We start from the raw sequence: 20,438 nt of genomic DNA, 5'->3' as shown, positions 1-20,438 counted from the left end.
TTACTTATTTAAGTAACAACACATCTTCATTATACGATGTGCTTAAAGGTTGGGGTCTCCGCGCCGCGGCATCTCCGTTATATTCTCGCTTTGCGACGCTTTGCATGTGCTCGGCGGTATTTTGAAAACACGTGTACGTTCGTTATAGGAATGTACTGTTTGTAGAAACATAAGCGTTTGTGCATTAACGCTTTGCGGTTCTCTGAATTTTCGATACGAATGTCTAGAAGCGCAAAGGAGCTTAGGATCAATTGTAACAAGGGACAGTAGTAACATTCGAGTTGCGATAAACAGTAACAGTTCGGCTTGACTGTTACTGTCCAGGTTAGGAGAGGAAGCACGTAGAGTAATATACATCAAGTATCAGTATGCTCTAATAAACCACACAGATACGTTACAGAAAATGTCTTGGGGCAATTTATTTCTACTGCCTGTACACATTTATTTTTACTAGATTGTCGCTTTAAAAGATGTCAGTTGAAGATTTTATTCCTTTACCACAGTTTATAACTTTTACATTTTTATGATAGTACATTTTTTTAGAAGAGATACGCGCATCGAGTTTGCACATTTTTGTGTAATTTCTATTTCTGGTTTATTTTTCACTTTTTTAATTACTTGATAAGATAGCAAATTTTAATTGCTAATTAATCTCGTCCGCGCAATCATATTGCTAAATTCCAAAGCTATAGAAGTCGCTCGTAGTAATTACGAGCAACGTGAGCAGCAATTCCGTGATTTTGGTGCAATGAACTTTTTGTATCATAAAATCTACGTCGCGCTAACTCTAAATACTTCAGGTCGTCTTAATTAAGTTCTCCCGTAGTATTAATTATAAAATGAATTATCGTTCGATTCGCGACGCCACCACCGTCCGTTCTCCGTTCTCGCGTCTTCTCAAACGGGGAGAGATACATGCCGCCGCGCCGAGGCAATAATATATTTCCTCGCTTTTCATTAGTACAGCCAGTTATCGCGTCCTTGCCCCCTTCGCCACACCATAATCTACCGTAGACCGAGGAATCTTTGGCCAATACTATCAAAGTTACGTGAAAGCGTTTCTCATAAATAAGCGCTTAATACAGCGGACGGTAATTTCGTCGCGACGAAGAAGGCGATTTTACAATATCCCAAAACGCGAGCAGCTTAATTAATTTAATTTGAATCTGACTCGCGAATTATTCGGGAGTCAGTTTTATGCGCGCATTGTCTACACGTGTGCGTAAAGCTGAATTCGGAACAAGCAAACGAATGCGAACGAACACGGATGAGCAACTTGTTTCGACGAGTGCGAACGACGTCGCCAGGACTCACTTGCTTGGTCTGGATATGCCTTTACAGGACGAATTAAGCGCGGAACGGGTGATGCATATTCACGTCGTACTTAGTGCGACGAAATGATATAGACAGACTTACGGTGCAACAGCGGCAATGTAACATAAAGCCCCGTAATAATAAGCGCCCCGCGACCTCGACATATGGGCCAAGCACTGACGCATATCTGTATCACGTGTCTACTGCGTAGACACTAAGCTGGGTGGGTTCTCTCGTTAAAGTGCGAGCAGCCAAGAAGTAACGCTCGGATGGGCACGCGTTTCGCGAAACAGCATTGGATTTTCACGGAGAATGTCGAGACTCGAAGGGCGCGGTGCGCGGTGTCGTTTCTTCTTGTGAGACTACCACTAGGTTTCAATGTATAACATACTGTTAGAGTATAAATCTGTAACCTAATTTTCGAGTTTGCAACATAACTCTATTTTTATCGAGCTTTTAATTGAAATGGTTTTTTATTACATATTCTTTATTATTATGTCTATCTATGACGCATATTTATTGTTAGTTGTCAAAAATGGAAATTTATTAAATACGTTAATTTATAAATATTCGCGTATTCTCACGAGATAGTTTTTGTATCTGAACACCTTACGCAACATTTCATTGGACAAGTCACTTTGGGGTATATGCGCATAGATTCTTGGACGACACGCGATATGCAAATTACAAACGGAAGATTATTAGTGCTTACATGGCAAGGCAGGTTTGATTACAAATGCTCTAATTAACGACAAAGCGTATCGTGGCCATTGATTTATTAGGGAGAAGGAACACCGAACAACGTACATGCGCAAAGGCAATTCTAGGTCTGTCATTAGTTCATACGGGCAAATGGTCCAAGGATTAATAGGAGGTTGATTATGTTGTACAATTGTACCTCTGTATCTGGCGACTATATCTGCGTGCACTCAAACGAAATGTCACGCGGCTTATCTCCGAAGCAATGTCAATTTCTTGATGAAACAACTAAGGAAAAGCAGGTTGAATTAATGCAACGGTATTAATTAATTTCATATCTTGTTGAAAGTAAAATTTCTTTCCAAACCAAAGAGAATTTTCATGTCGAAGCAAACAAAAATAAAACAAAAGGAGTTAAAATAACAGTAGAGATCGATGTGTGTTTTACAGAAAGGGACAAAAAACGTTACACATATATATGCAAACATTTATTTAACTCCAAAATTTTATATTATTTTATATTCGTATTATTTTAAATATTGCATTCATTGTAATAAATCACATTGCATATGTATTTAAATATATAATAGGTATCTCATAAAAGTGTTTAATTTAAAATAAGCTCAAGAAAAATAACATTAATATATTCACCTATCTACTTACGCTAGCAGCGCAGATCGCTTCTTAAATGAAGCCCGCAGTCGTTTGAACTTAAAATTTTCGAATCGACTATCTTCGTGCAAATTTAGTGGCGAAGTAAATTTTGTGTCGGTGTATGGTCGAACGATTCCGATTTCTACTCGTTAAACTACGAGCGCTCGCCAGTATCACTTCAAAGGGGATAATCGCCGAGAGAATTATCGGGAACTCGAAATGGGAATGATATCTTTCTCGTTTCGAACAGGAACGCGCGGGACACGAACGTAGTTTCAGAACCGGTTGCATAACCGAGCTTCGAATCATCGCGCACTTAAACGAGCCTGTAAGATGGGGATGCAGAAACTGATGTACGAGGGTGAAACGACCGGCGGAACTTCTGGAACTCGCGGATTACGGTAGGATGAATGATGCGTATCGGCTCGATTTTGCAGGATGACAGACCTCATGCTCGTTAAAGTGCGAGCGCTTCAAAGAGCTCTTTGAAAGGAGCATAGCCGCGATGAGCGACGAAAGCGCGTTATTGAGCTGGGCACTGCTAGAAAGCCTGGGAACAAAGTTTAATTTCAAAAGTGGAGGATGCGCCGCCGGTCGATTCGAGCCCCCCCTCCCCCCATATTGCGAGCAATAGTTTCAAATTCATATTGATGACTCTGTATCGTGGACTTAATCTATCTCTCGAAATCCATATTTTTTGTATTTGGACGTTGTCCGAGTTAATAATAGCGGATATATTTTACAATATTGATTTTACAAGAGCAAAACTGCATTCGGTTATATATAAGAACTTTCAAAGGTAGTGTGTATAAAATTATAATTAATTGCATATTACTGATATAGTTATAATCAATTAAATATTGTTGAAATTTGTAGCGTGGAAACTTGGAACATTTAAAATTCTTAAATTTTAATTAAAATTAATTAAATTAATATGTTTATTGGTGACATAAAAGGTGATATAAAAGAGTGCAACAAAGAAAAACAATATGTTTATATGGATAGGTATAATCAGTTGCAATATGATAAGTTTTGGATAATTATGAAATTTTAGAAGTTTTATATAATTTTACACATACAAAAATCGAAGGTAAATAGTGCATGTAAGACAGGAAGAGATATAATATGACATTATTTGTATTATCAGTTCACAACAGTGAATAAATCTTTATTTAGCAGTAACAAATTACATCGCTAGACTACATCCATTAACAAATAACAGCCATTACGTTTTTTGGACACGGACTATCGATACATAAATTTAACGAGCACGCTATTTACAGCTGACCAATACTCGAACCGATAAATTGAAATGTTCGAAACAGTTTATAGCGTTCGTCGAATCCCTTCCGGCTCGAAGAGTCGATACTAATACGATGTATTGTTTCCGCTGTCAATAATGATCAATTTCATCCATTCTTAGAATGTTCCCACATTTACTTCCCACATTTAGTTCTCAATGTACCATGGTTATGAGACTATATCTGCTACGAAGACCATTGTTATACGGGCGGAAATTATAAATTTAGTTATCAATCCGTGCAAAGGAGTCTTATCGTGGGACACCACGCAGTGGAAAGTTAAAAGCGCGTTCATCCGGCGCACTCGTATAAATATTCCACTATCGTCGTGTAAACTACGAAACTAAATTTTGTTCAGCACTTGCTCGGAGCACAGTATGAATGTCACATATGCCTTGCGGCAAGTTATTATTCTAGTCATTTGCTTAACAGAATTATGCAAAATCGTGGAGGTTCGGAACCCTTATCGTGGAAGCGACACGTGTGACTGTAGCGCCCTGTATTCCGTTGTAATATATATTCATAAACGTTAAAAAAAAAAACGCCCAAATCTCTTTGCAATCCTATTTAACCCTTGAGCGATCACGTTGCTGTGCTCTATGCTGTCGTTTAGTACAAGAGCAATTTTATAGATATGGAAGAGTAATAAAATGGAACGGCATGCCGTGGAAATAGCGCTTATAAAGAAATATGAGACATAAAATTTCAACGTTTCAATACTCTTAAATTTATCGACATTATTAACTTTTGATTGAATTACAACTGATTGCAATAGCAATTTTTACTTCTGACTTAACATTTACGTTACTGATTTTTTAATATACAGTGGCAATAATTTACTGAAACTTTCATATGATACGTAAAGTATTAAAACTATTGTTATAAATATCACTTCTATATTAAAATCTTGAATGCAAAATCAATTAAATTTACATTATATATATTTATTAAGACTTAGAGAGTATACATTGGTAGAATTGCCATTATTGAATCATAAATCTAATTCTAGAACATGTAAACAATAAGGCAATAAAAATTATCAGTTAGACACAAGCCTTTTTTCAAACAATTCTAAAGCACAAAACATAAAGAATTTCTGATAATAGTGATAGAGGTGTGATTTTGGAATTCCTTTATACCGTGATGCCACAACATGCAACGTGCGTGTTGCAGTGCCATTTTTCATCGAGAGTATGATAGACGAAGCGATGCTATTTTAGCTTGAAGGTAATTACTTCGGTTATTTTGGAACATATATATATATATATAATATATAATCTGCAATTTTGCTATATATATATATAGGTACATCTAAACGTATAAATCGGTTTGTACGAAAATGTAGATGGTAATTACAAACACGCTTCGTGAAATTGATAGCGATATTGATTTAACCACAAACCGTTATTATGGTTGGAAATCCGTATATTTTTGCAAAAGTATTACTCTAACGAATCAAAAGATTATACTCCATGTAATTGAACTTGACATGTGCCAAATTTATCCTTCTATATTTGCCGTTTTATATTTTAGAGATCTTGAGATATACTAATTTTTAAAGAAGGATCCAAGATATATGTAGGTTGAGACTCAAACAGCTCTATATTCTATTTCATCGCGGCTATTCTCGGATTCTTGAGGATATGATAACTTAATGTACTGAAAGATGATAATAATCATAGTGAATTATACAGGATAAAACGAGATCTGCTTAAATAATTAGTATTGGAATTTAGATTTTGAAGGCAGAGAAGATTACACGAAAGTTTATACAAAAAGGCAAAGAAGGTTACTCGAAAGTTAATGCAAAAAGGAGAGATTTACTTTTACAGTTAAATATTTAACAAAATAGGAAAGGAACGGTTCATGGAATAATGTCGAGTTTTTTCTCACTGTAATGCTGCAAAATATCTATATTTTTTCTAAGGACTAAAAAAGAAAGAATGCGTTAACTGACATGTTTTGCGGCGCTTCTTGTTAGAATTTTCCATAAGCTTATTACATCTCCATGATGGAAGAGATTCTAAATTGCTATGGAGTTCAGATTTGATCTGTGTCGGGAACTTGTTCGAGTTGGATTGAACGGATTTGTAATCTGCGAAGAGATCTGCGTAAGCGAGATTGCTTTCACGTATTTTCTTGACAGTGATGATCCCGCGAGAAGACTTGCGGAATCTTTCGGCGCTGATGATTGAATTTTGTTGCGAACTTTTAGTGTAGAAATTAGATGCGCTTGTTACGTTCTTGTATAACCGATTTATGGGTAACCTCAACCTGATAGTACAACGTTTTATTCATTTATAGCGCTTTTATATATATAATCTCTCTCGACTCGACTTTACTCTCGTACTAAAAATTTTCGTACGTACATACACTCGTCGTACGTACATACATACGTGCTCGTCTAGCCGGCTTAACCGAATATTTTTTTATTCCGTTATCTCGCATCGCCTTTCAATTGTTCCAGCTTGAATCTTTGAAGTTGGTGCAGTGAAGTTCGTACGCAACCGCGCAATTATCATAAAGGTATTTTTGTACTTTCTCGAAAAAAAAGGAAAACTATGTTTTCTGACGCGCAATTTGTTCGATGGTCTTTATCATGAATTCCGAAGGGAGAGAAAGAAGAAAAAGAGAGCAGAGAATTTTTTACATAACTGCCAGTTACGTGTCACTGAATATCGGCGTTATTGTTATGTTCCTCTTGCTTTGTTCAACAAAATAACTCTCTTTATACTCAATTGAGTTTATTTTTTCTCTTTATATCAATTAAGTTTATTTTTCTTCACAATACAACGATGAATAATGTACTTAGATTTATCTACTCGAACCTACTTCTATAATCTATACATATATCTCTCAACTACTGCTCTCATTTTTTTCAATTTTATGGCGGCAACAGTTATCATTTATATCGGTTAGAAATGAGCATTAGATTATTATCATGAATAAAAGGTGGATTACAAAAAATTATATTCTTTAAACCGCTGTGCTTTAGTAAAAACGATAAATCGCATTGAACTCTCCACAAATTAACAGTAATATGATTTCATCGACAGATATATCTATAGATACAATTATTGTGCGTATAACGCTAAAATTTAATTTTGATGATTACGCACATTTATGGAATTTAATAATTTAATAATGGCACGAATCGGTTCAATGAATAATGCGTGAGTATGTGCCACTGGATATAATATTACATCAACGATTATGGTATCAAGTTATTTAATGCGATACGTGTGGAATGCATACTGTAAACGACAGTTCTGTCAATATAACGTTGTGTTTGAACATGAAAGGAATTGCATAATGTCGTGCAACGCACGTTAAATTTCGAACGCGTAAAATGGTTATTAATTATTATTACTTTCTATAAGTCCATATTATAATTGTCTCATTTGAAATATACTCTTTATTATATCGCGCACGTTAATATATTTTTACAGCCGATGAAAATGCGATTATATATTTGCAGAAAAGCCGTGTATTTCCGATAATCAATATATTTTTCAATAAAACAGCTTAATAACGTTGTTAATATTTTAATATTTAAAATATATAGATGTTGAAAAATTTCAGGAATTTTTGTTATTTTTTCTTTCTCTCTCATTTTTTCTCTGCATTTGTAATTAATGAAAATTAAGTCTTTCACAAACTAGTTTACCTCTTGCGCCTCAAGCGTATATAATTATATACATACAAGATAGCATCGAGTCGTAGAAAAATTTGGAGGGCCTGCTATAAATGAATGCTAGTACGAGTTATGTGTGTGCACATTGTTCGAAATACGTGCATGTTGCACGAATTGTACTTGCATGTTATAGTAAATAATAGAGACATTTGACCCGCAATGAAATTGGACGGTAACTCGAGCACAGCTATGTGGTTGCCTCATCACTATGGCACCACTGTCATGTTATATGATATGGAAACAGCTTAATGACGCGCAAACAGCCATTTGAATGTTTGGAAATTATTTCTTTCCTGTCAGAGCGACTGTACTAATTATACCCGCGCAACGCGAGATTGAAATTTTTGTGTATAATCTTCGTGACTTAATTGATTAAAGGGAAACTAAAAACATCTTTTCTACAACAAAAAGAAATGTAAAAATATTTAATAAACTCACTTATTGTTAGATGACTATCTTTTTCACAATGTGTAATATCTTATTGTTGAATTTTTGGTGAGAATGGAAACTAATAATTTCATATTCGTTGCCTGAACTGTTTCTGTTTTAAACACGAATTAGAGTCTTAAAAGTTTGTGGCACTGTGTCATTATTAAAGGTTTAATAAAATTGTTTAAGCATAGTACAGACACATCTTTTTATTGAAATATTTCTACATTCTGGAATACAAAATATAATAGCAATTTCAACAAGAAATTGTTTTATAAAAACGCTTTAAATGTAAATATTTTAGACAAACATAAAACGATACGTGTTTCTATGCAAGAAGTATAAACCAAAGAATACAATGTAATTTAAAATTCAAGAGGTAACGAGTATGTGAAAATTAAATGTGTTATGAAAATAAAATTTATTAATTAAGCTATCCGCAGCCAAATCTTAATACTGATTTGCATCTATGTAAGACTGTCAAAATTTTTCGAAAATATCTATATAATTTTATCAAACAAACAATACAAAATTTAAATCATTCTTTCAACAGACAAAGAGATTCGAGTCTAAAAGGATTATATTTTTGAAATTACAAAGTTGAGACCTTCTAAGCCTTTAGTTCCGACCTGATTACATAAGTCTAAATTGAGATTTGAATGTTGGATAGATTGCATTTTGTCCGACAATTTATCACCGTTAGTCGCACTTGTAGCGAAAGTAATTCGTCCCGCGAAAGATTTGCATGCCGATGGACTACCTCGTGAGAGCATACACGCTTGCCTCTGCGAGCGTGTGTCGCGCGTGTCAACGAAATAAATCAAACGCGGGCGTACGATGGTGCAACGAACAATTAACGTGTCAGGGCTGCGCGCGCGGCTTTGTTACGGCAAACAAATTCCGCAAAGCCGTGCAGGATTCACCGGCAGTTTTCTTCTATTCGACACACTCGACCGAATCGACGTACGAACTTGCTGCGCTTGGCGAACGGGAGGGAAGTGCCGCGGAGGTCCTGACGCTCGAGCGTCGGGATATTCCATTAAAGGAGCGGAGAAGAAGCGGAATGATGCGACAGCAAATCATGAAACAAAAAACACGCCCGGTGGAGTGTATCGATCGGTCGCAACACGAAATATGCGAATACAAAGAGAATGAGATGTACGGTCGGTATAAAGCGTTTTGTTCCTGTGAGCCTTGTGCCTTGAAATAGTTTCTTGAAGCTATTATGCGCGTAAAATTGAATCTTTTATGCGTTTTTATAAAAATTCCCCGAGTCAGGAATGCCCTGTATTTTCAGGGGATTAAAGTTGTGGATTCTTTCTTGGAGGGTGGGAGAGGGGCTTTTCCTCATCGAAAATGCTTGGGAATTCTTTAATATTCGCTCAGTACTGCTCGCACGACCTACTACCTACATTATTTATTACATACGCGTGAGGGGCGTTTAAAGAAACTACATTTATTTCCTTTTTTTTTAAGCCGAAGGAAATGACTTACTTTGTTTGAAGATATCGTAGCTCATAACTGTCCCTGTAATGTGCTATATATGACCATGAAGAAAGTAAGGGAAAGAATTATAATCTTCTCTTCAAAATAATAAGTAACAAACATGCCAAACTATTGTAATTAGTTTATCAGCATAATTATATTTCAGCAAATATTATATTGTTGGAAACAATCGTCATATATATTTTTGGAATTACATTTTAAAAATATAAAGAGTATAAAGGTTATTAATTATCTTTTGTTTTAGTTTGACCATAATCAGAGAATAAATTACAGATTTTTACGAGCATGTTACAGTTCATCAGGATGGATATGTTGTTTTATAAGAGTCTATTGTCTACCACTTCCAGGGTGCAACAATGAGAAGTTGCTTTCTATTATGCGGAAGAAATGGAAATTGAAGTCGCGATACACAATGGGCGGGAAAATCACCGAGAGATAACGTTTCCACAGCACGGCATATTAATGGCACCGGTTTTCCGTATATTCGCGGCTATCGCGTGGCCGATGGAAATAAAGTTCGCGGTGCTGTCATCAAATTAGTGCGCACCCGCTAGTCGTTTTCACTCGAATGGACGCAACAATGAGAGCGGAAATGGATATTCGATGTAAATGTCAACGTAGCGCAATTCCGCGATAGCTTTATTTGCGTGCGTATCTCATATCTCGCGGCGATCGGAAACTTATATTAATAATTTATTAGTTACCGTTATCTCTCTCTCTCTCTCTCTCTCTCTCTCTCTCCCCCCCTCTTTCTATCTCTCTTCCTTTCTCTCTCTCTCGACGCGCACTCTCATTGACGGCGCCGATGTACATTGGTTTCATGCTTCATGAATTTTGAGGAATGGCGACAGTCATTGAACGTAATTTTAATAAGCTGATTAAGAGTCGAAAAATTTTATTTTATTACTCTATCAGTCTCTCACATTGTGTTAATATTCGATGTACTATTTAAAAGCCCAATAAAGCTTTTACACTTGTGGTACTATTTATGAAAATTTTTAAATACAATTTTGACATACTATATTTACTAAAAGATTGAATTGTTGTTAATGAAAATTTATACCAGTAAAAAAGGACCAGGAAAGTTTCAGTGGCGGAAGAAACTTTTCCATTATTTAAAAAAAAATATGTATGTATATACTTATACATAAATATAAATAAATACAAAATTTGTTTACCGTGTACAATATTTGCCAGAAGATTTATGTAACAATAGCAAAATGATGATGATGAGTTGATGAGTATAAAATAACATGTCTTGTGTTACAAATTCTGAAACAACGCTTGGTTAATAGTAGAGAAGAAAAGCTGCTTATTTGTAAATTATAATTATAAACGATATTTTTATATTTTCCATTTGGAATGAAATTTCACAGTTATGGAAATCCACGCTTTAATAAAATCTCGCTTCTCATATATCTCCATCAGAAATTCAATTTACCGGTATATCACGCGACTTTCAATCGCGAAATTTCCTTTCTGCCATCCGTATCTCTGACTTATTATATGCATATATTTTTCTACTGACACGAGAAATTACAATTATGTGGAATCGAGTTTATTTTTCTTGATGAAATATGTTGTTAAACATAAAAATCTAAGAGATATTTTTTTATTTCTCATTCTGAGGTTTAAAGAGTGAAACAATCTTTCAAAGCTAACGCTTATATTCGATTCTCAATAAGAGAATGTTTAAACGAAACTTCAATGGTTTTTATGTACTTCATGACTATGTATTTAGATTTTTCAAAAACTTAATATTTTTTAAAGCACTGCTATTTTAATTACTATTTTTGTGAAATTACATTTCTTCTATGAATAAAAATTAAACTAAATTTTATACTAAATTTATTTATATATGATAAAATTATTTTATAGTAATTTTTTATATCATCTTTGAGATATAAGCTGAAAATATGCATCGATCCTTTGTAAGTTATATCGCTCTTTTGTTGTAAAATGTAATTTTGGAAACTGGAAGTAAACTATTTTAAAAAATCTAGATACACGGAGTATACGAAAAACCATGAAAATTTTGTCTAAAATATCTTTTTATCTTATCGTTTAATTGCTCAGTATCAAATATAAGCATTAGGTAACTTTGTTTCCTTTTAACCACAAAATGGGCTGTAATAGGGATAAGATATGTGTCTTTTGGATTTTTTTGTGTAATAATACATTTCAAGGAGAATCAAATCGATTCTGGACGTTCTTCGTTAATTCAATTTCTATTTATTTTTTTAACAAAGAATTGTGCAGAAATTCACTGGAGAACGTTGCCTTATCATCATTAGACTTTTTGAGGCGCATTGTAGAAAACAAAATTACGTTTCTTCGTGAGACTGCAAACTCCTCATGAAGCTTAAAAGAAAGGGAAAGGAAAGATAGATATTCGGAAAGCCGAGGCAAGGAAAATAATTTTCTATCTCTTCCGAATTGTCGTTTTCTCACGAGTGGTGAGTGGCGGCGCGCACCGGTTAAAGACAAGCACGTGAGTGTCGCATTGCAGTGCTCTCACCTCGAAAATTGGAACTGGTGTACGTATTTAAACCTGGCAGTGTCGAGATATTGTTAGACTACGGTAGTAGAAACCAATAGTGATATAGCCGGTCTCGTTGAATTTATTTACAGCACCGTGGAAGATTTATATATATGCGCGCTCTGTATCACGCATAGAATTGCCGGCGACATCATTCGATGCATTACCGCGACGCGGTTAAAGTTAATTCTCATTGAGATCGATGCGAACGTGCGCGCTGGTGGAACATTTTCGGTACATCATAATGAATAATGTTGCACTTACATGTCGACATATTATGCTTTTTCCAGTGTCTCTTGTCAAGAAACGATCGCTGTCGGAATTACTGCAATTTTATTTTTGCGATATATGTATTTCTTTCTCTGTTTATTTTAGCGTTACTTTTTAGATAAATTAGAAGAGGATAAAGGCGCACCGGCACAATTATTCACGTTCGTGTTTCAACACGGTCGAGATGGTTAATTGCCATTGACGTATAACAAGCTTTTTTTTATATTTCGCTTTTTGTTACTCTGCCATCGTATCTGATCTTTTTTTCAATCACATGTAACAATAATGGTTATGTGATAATTATGACATTTGTTAATTAAAGGATTGTAATTGATGTTAATTGTTTGCTGCAAATGAAAATGTTGCGTGATGAATGCAAAATGATTAATATTCCATAAATTATGGTTTTCTGGCTTCGCAAAAGCCGCGAAGATTATAATTCGAAACGCAAACGGTAAAGAATCAGTCTGTGTTCGTGATGTACATATATGTAGATATATAGATAATTCTCATTGTAACATGGTTAAGCTCTTGATAATACGTCAAACGCATTTTATTCGTGGCTTGCTGATTCATTTCATACTTTGTTCATGTGTCACGTACGTAATTATAGACGAGGGAACAAAGAGACTCATTTGCTCATTAAAAGGACGCGTCAGTTTTTCGGTTACGTGTCTGTTGTACGGCACACAGACCCCAGATATTCTACCTTTGACTTTATCGGAATAAGGCCTTAATTCATTTTATATTTGACTAAAAGAAATATGCTGGTATAATAGTAGTGGAATGTCAATACTAATAACGTAGTTTGGCTTGAAAACTATGTTATTAGTATTGACGCTTATACTAAAATATTTTATTCTTAATTGGCTCGAGCTTACTTATTAAAGGGATATAGGATTCAGATTAATTTTATTATATTTCACATATACTTTAAGACATTTAATTTACAAAATTTCCATATGAATAGAAGGTAACTGACTCTGTATTAATATAATTACTTGCATGTTTACATTGCAATTATTTTTGCAGATTATACAAATTTAATTAAGCGTATCCTGTAGAAAATACATATTCGCGACAAGATAATGTAACATTATTAATTTTAAATTTTCTCCACTGTTGATTCATGCAAGATTAATTTCCGCGAGTAAGTTTACCGTCGTGTTATTCCTCGATAATTTCCACAATTTTAAATATCATAAATTTGACCGCCACGGACGTTTGAGCGAGAGGATAAAAAATGCTCGGTAAAAAATTTATATCATTTTAAAAATGAACTTTGTGATGCGAAATGAATATTCGCGGATATTGATGAGCAAAATCTGGCGTAGCCTGTGTCGTTGTTCATTGATTCTGTTTCACGATCGACGAAGTGAATGCGAGTTGCGACGAGTATATAGTCAATACGATATGCTTTAGACTGACTTGCTGATGTTTATGACGCGATCTGGCCGCAAACTGGGAGGATAAGTTCTCGAGTCAGACAGTGCGATTCTTAGCACCATGTCGAGAGAAGGACGATAAGCAGGGATATTCTATTGTTGCTCAATATCTTTGACCCAGGACTGCACAAAGGAAAAGTACCTTTCCAATGTCGATATGATGACATTGGGTACCGAACCTGAACCTTATCTCGGCTCCCAAGGGACGTTGGTTGCCGCATTGAAGAAACCGTCAGTACATTTCTCCACTCTCGTCTACTCGCGTCTGGGAAAGGCTGTTTTACGTTTACAGCCTGCTTGCGGTATTTAATGGATCCTAAAACGTCCAAGTACCCTTTACTAGCTCGTGTACACGTTCACTCGTGTGTGGCTTACTTTTACCTCCCCTTTTGTACATATCACTTACAAGAAATATCCGCAGGTTTGCTCACCTCCCGCTATCTTCGTGGAGGTTTATGGGGTTGTAGAAAATGGGGCCGCAAATAAAGAATGTCCATATTTGAGAAGGCAAACTATATGACATTACAAAAGTTTCTTTCTCTACGCCACTTTGGCGAATGATATATTCTTTATTACAAGAAAGTTGCGGCCTTTTAAACGGCAATTCCAAGAGTGAAATATATGTAGGATATTCTCTATATATTCATTCGTTTATTTATTTATTCTGATGTTATATCAGTGAACTTTTTTTTTATATGTACGAATTGTTTTACGATCGCTATATCCTTTAATAGCGTATTTTCAAAGATCAAACTTGAAGAGTCAATAATAAATAAATTAACAGAGTCGAATATAAAATTAATAAATATTTTTATTGTACAACGCGTACGCAATCTGCTGTATCGCAAGCAATCGCGAAAGCTATTATAATATATTCCGAAGAAAAATAACTTTCGTCATTTGTGCGACTATGACTCGCGCAAATCTACATAGCGTCATTCCAGACTGAACAATAAAGTTACAAAGTTTCCGTTTTTAAATCTTTATTTCGCGTGAGATCGCTTGGTGCAAAGACTATTCTAATCTCAATCTATCTTTGAAGAAAGATCTTGTTAACCAGATTTCAAATAATTTCTACAAATCTTTTCCAAATCCAGATCCCTAAATTTATTATCACTGAATTCATTAATATTTTAACATACGTTTATATTGAATCTTATACTTTAACAGTATATTCTTTAATCTGATTTATTTGAAGCTTATAATTTCACTATAGACTATATAATTTAATTAATACTTATAAAAAAGTTGTAATTATTTAATGGAAATATTTATTTTGTGAAATATTATCGATTGTTTTATTATAATATAGTGTTTTAATTAGATCTTTTTTTGATTATTTATATTCCCTTTAGAGATGATGAGATACTGATTTAGTAAGGAATATCCTGATCTAATAAATTATTAAATTATGCAAATTGCTTAATTAATTAATTATAATTTATCCAATTAAAAAGTAATTTATCCAATCTAATTTATCCAATTAAAAAGTATTATGTAATAATAAGAAATTAATAAAAATAATTTATGAAGTAAGATGGAATCAGATGGAACGTAAACTGTTTGGCAAACCGGTTAGCGCGCTACAATCGTCAAATATCTGTTTACCTAAATACCATTGCTTCGTTACTGGCGTGCATTGGTGTATATGCGGATTGATGTTTCTTTCGCCTGATCCCGTAAAGAGAAAAAAAGGTTCATACTTCTTCGCGAGGGTGTCACGGCCTCCGACGACGTATCGATCAGTCTTAGAAGCGCGGGTATACCGTGAAAGTGGTACGCTCCACTTGCGCCCTGCTTTTATTACTTCACGGCCGCGAATGTAAACACGGATGCATAAGAGTGCGTTACTCCACGCTGATAGAAACTTCGACGACTCTAGGTAAAATAACGTAAACGCTTACCGAACGGATCAATCCAGACATAAATCTCCCTCTCTGTTTTCTCTCTCTCCTCCTGCGCGCGCGCGCGCGCACTTTTTTCTCTTTAAATGAATCGCCATCACTATCGTATTGTTTTTTCGATGCATCATTGCCGTTCTATCGGTATTTGCCGCATGCTTTATATCGTCCGTAGAGAATGAGCGGCCGTTCCTCCTCCGATGTATTATACATTTCCGCGCTGTCGGCGAGCGCGATGCGGCCAATATTTCCCGCGCGATAAATCAAGCCTCGGTGGCATGCGTTCCGCGATGCATAAGAGCAGATCTGCTCACGATATACTCGTGGATTCGAGGTTTCGTGAATCTTTCATCAAGCGGCGCGAGTGATTCATTTCGACTAAACGTACGAGCTAATGCGGCGCGGATTCTCAGACCGCGAGACTATAATAATAATAAAACTATGCTAAGGCTATAGGGTACGGTTATAGCGAATATCGCCTAATTGCTCGGTCGCAGCCTCGTGTGTAACCAGACCGCGTTGCTCGCAAGGTTGATGAGCATCGGCCGGACTATACCCTCGTTTTTCGCGAATGAGGCCGTTCGATCGCGTTTGGTCACACCTGTTTTATGTCTCTTGATTTATTACCGTGCTCGATACATATATGTATTGGGAGTCCTACGTTGTGAACGGGAAGGATACCGACTCGACGGACGTCGGGGAGGGTGGCGCAGAACGAGATGGAAGCGACGGAAAATGGATCTCGATGAACGAAATCGTGCGCCTCGTGCGAGAAGATCGTCGATCTCGTTTAAGAATCGAATGTAGAGAGTGCCTAGGGATTAGGCACCAAATATTTATGACTAAAGTTCTGTATATATACTATAAAGTAAATCAAGTAGCTCTATGGTACTTTGTATTAGAGATACTTCTTTAGGATAGTAACTTTTTTCCATACCTTAACACTAGAATCATCGATGATTAACATATATTTATTTTTACTATTTAAATATACTATATGTATGTATATATTTAAAAAAGAGATATCTCTGAGAGAGAGAGAGAGAGAGAGAGAGAGAGAGAGAGAGAGAGAGAAAAGGGAAAGTTAAATTGATCGATTATCATTCACATGTTGCAACGGAAAACTTCAGAATGTGCAATGTAAATTTGGAAAAACATTACAAAGCAATCATTCTGACTGCTTTATTAGTTCTAGTGTTAAAACGCTTTCAAAAATCAAAAATGCTTCTCTGATTTAGTAAATTGCAAATGTATAATAAAGTGATCCTAAATAATAGTTTAATTGTAATATGAACGTCCTGTGGATTAGAAAATCTTCTTACAATATCCTTTAGAGCAATTGCCTTTATTGTCTGGAAAGGAACGTAATTTTCGTTAGTTTTTGCAAACGTTAAAAGGGAAACGAAAGTCGAGCGCTTTCTAGTCGATGATTGCGTTGCTATTATTCGATATATGTGATGTTCACATTCACGCGTCGCTGCACTTGCCGCGATGTTTGCTGGGGACTTTTAAGCAACGATGCCGGCTGTTTGATTGGAATCGTTTATTTAGAAGAGACTCCGGGCTGAGTGTTTGCGAGTACGACGCGCTCTTCGTTGGAAAGCTGTATAAAGCGTACACTCTTTTTTTTTCAAAGAAGTTATTTGATTAGTGTTATAGAATTGGTCGTAGACGCGCCGATCGATCTTCGTGAACGCATGAGGTTTCTCTTTTTCTCAATTTTAAGAGCTATGCCTAAACCTTACGTAATTCGTTGCAAGAGAGAAGGAAATTAAATATATACATTTACTTTCTATTATTACACGCAATTCGACAAACGTTCCATTTCTTTCCGCGTAGATTTCTCTCCACGTAGCACTCCGATACTATAAATTTACTTACGTTTGCTTTATCGCTCCGTTTTCGCATTATGCAATTGCTTTGTGGAACGGGTACAATTTTGGAACAGCAAGTTGGGAAGCGGGCAAATTTGTTGGTAAAGTGATTAGTCTCCATGAAACTGGCGTCTTCCTCCGCGCGCACTCTACTTCATTGTAGACTATAAAATGGAGTGACAAACGTGCCGGCACTTGCTATCTCGGAGGTTGGGTACCTCCAACCTTCCTCTAAGTACAATTTAAGCGCACAATTATAACAAATAATGAACCTTTGAAAGAATCAGCATTTAGATGGAGTATTAAGCTCTGAAAGTCCGGCTAGCCCCCTTTTAAATATCTTGGTGATGTGATTTCACCATTTACACGGAGAACTCCCGTGCCATGAGACAGTACCGTTAGTGGATTATTAAGATTTCTTTCCGGTTATATAAAATTTTATAAAAATAGCTTTCTCAAACAACTTCACTGTCAAACAGAATGAAATGGGTAAAAGGGCGAAACAGGTGTGTACGCTGAGTGGATCGAGGTCCGTCTTTCTCGAAAGTATAGATATCAATCGCGCGGGGAGAAGATTGAAAGAGAGAAGCGAGGCGCTCACGCGGCGCGCCGTATTATTTCTCGCGGCTAAAAGTCCCACGGATATTAGGCGCGGTCGATATTCAAATAGGACGTCACCGGCCGCGAAAATAACCTGTGGCGTTCTATCGAGTTACGGTCGCGTCGGCCAATTTCCGAAAACACGACGAAAGGACTTGTTACGGCGGGCGTAGAAATCAATCGCGGTTGTACGCGCCGAACGCGAACGGCTGAAATTGAAACAGAGCCTGGTACCTTCGTACAGACGGAATGGCGGCGGCGGCGGCGGCGTGGTCCCAAACGATATCCATGGCACGAACTATTCATTTTAACAGCCTCTTCGACGCTACGGTTTCCTATCGTTACCGCCGCAGCGCCGTCCGGTTGTTACGGGTAACACCGTCCGATGCCCTTGTATGTACATCCCTAAGCCTCGCGCTCGTATCTCATTGCACTAAAGCACATTTGGTCTGACACTGTGAAATCCTAGGATTTCATAAAGCACATCACGTACAAGTGCGCCGTAAATATGTATTATATTAGAGGAGGCGGAGGAGGTGAAGGTGGAGGGTGCGAGGAGCAGGAGCGCCCTAACGACGTATGCGCGCGTCGAGAATTAAGCTCGCGCGCGCGTTCGTGCGGTCTGCGTTTCTTGCAATTAGGGTGAAACGGGATCGATTCACGAATTAGCGCGATAAGGCGAACACGATAGAGCGCGTGGTCGCCGACTCGTTTTTAATATGTAATAACGGCTTAGGACGTTAGAGGATTATACCGGTGCTCGTATCTAATTTGCAACGGAAAATATGATCTATTATATCGTGGACCGATAAGAACCTTGAACGAGGCTGACCGCCTGCTTTTTACTTTTGATAATGGTGATCGATAAGCAAACGGACCGAGTGGTTCGCTCACGAAACAACAGTTTTATGACGTACGTATAACTGCTATTTAATTATGTTCCAAAATTGTCGGGCTCGAAGCAGCGTTCATATATAGATGGAAGTTCATATATGTAAGTATTTAGTTTGACCTAATAGATCTCGAAATGCACAAAAAGTTACGATATATGATGAACTCTCTTTTGACGTTTCTCCGTATGGATTTTCTCAAATTAAGCTATAAGAAAGTTGGCAATAAGAAAAACGTCTTAATATCGCACACATAAATAAGTTCTCAATTATCCTATACCTAGTATTTGCGATATTGATTGCCAACGCGACCCTATTTATTGTTAGTTCCCGTTTATTTCCCAAATTGCCATGCGGCAATCGTTATACGTTGCCGGTATATGTTGCCAAACGATCGCACGCTTCGCATCGCCAATTACGCGACAATCTGCATAAGCGCGTTGTTGTCTGCCACGAGGCGCGTGAGTTTCGTTTCGGCCGATGGATTTTCGGTGATTATCGCGAAACTCAGGTACCTACCTACTCGTTAGAGAATCCAACAGATTTGCCATGCGGGATGTTTATGAGAGCGTGCAGCTTTTCGCGATTACAACCGAGGTTGTTATCGTTGACTGCGTAGATATGTCGGCTCCAGTAAAACTGAAAGCGTAAATGCGAACCGCAGAAAGCTATTCAGACAGGCGTCAGTGACAGACGAATTCCAAGTAAAATTAAATATATAGAACTCGGATGGCGGGTCACGGGATCTCTCCACCGCGAAATTGATCCCGCGCGCGTCCTACAAAAATCCACAAAAAGCTTCCGCGTTTATTTATCATTGAAATAGATGCGGCAATAAAAAAAACAATAAGAGGATATTGTTAGACGGTTCAAATTTTGTGTCATTTTTTTTTGTGCGAGACTTTCATTGTCAGAGACATTTTTTCGCGTGACAGCGATGCTATTCTGACATAAAAATACAGAACATTTGTAGAAAGAAATTCAAAAATTTCATAATAAGATTAAACATTTATTACTGTGTAAAATAAAATAAATTACGGATATCTATAATCGTATATATTTTTGGGGGAGATATAATATTGGATATTGCGCTCTTTATTTCGCCACGCGTCTGACTTTTTTATCTGCGGCCTACGCTTTCAGTCGTTTATAACGGATAGCGGAATCGAAGCCGATGCAAATATAACGATAATATTCGTTGATGATAATATACGGCAAGCGTGGATCAACACGTCGATCATAATGCATGAGGAGCGTCGCGCCTTTCGTTAATGGAAGCTTAACCGGATATTCAGTTATTAAAATTTTAAGCGATTCATGAA

The 20,438-nt window shown here is 36.6% G+C and overlaps 1 protein-coding gene and 1 long non-coding RNA gene across 2 annotated transcripts in view; one reads left to right on the top strand and one right to left on the bottom strand.

The window, feature by feature from the left end:
* Positions 1–20,438, top strand: part of LOC143895959 (uncharacterized) — a 207,259-nt gene that overhangs the window by 66,012 nt on the left and 120,809 nt on the right. The gene's annotated exons all lie outside the window — the stretch shown is intronic.
* LOC143895955 (uncharacterized) overlaps positions 1–20,438 on the bottom strand; it is a 162,776-nt gene that overhangs the window by 123,088 nt on the left and 19,250 nt on the right. The gene's annotated exons all lie outside the window — the stretch shown is intronic.

This window comes from Temnothorax americanus, unplaced genomic scaffold (assembly GCF_048541705.1).
Source record: "Temnothorax americanus isolate GAGA-0224 unplaced genomic scaffold, ASM4854170v1 Scaffold17, whole genome shotgun sequence".
NCBI classification, from domain to species: Eukaryota; Metazoa; Arthropoda; class Insecta; order Hymenoptera; family Formicidae; genus Temnothorax; species Temnothorax americanus.
Note: the sequence above shows the minus strand (reverse complement) of the source record. Positions and strands in the feature narration are given on the sequence as shown.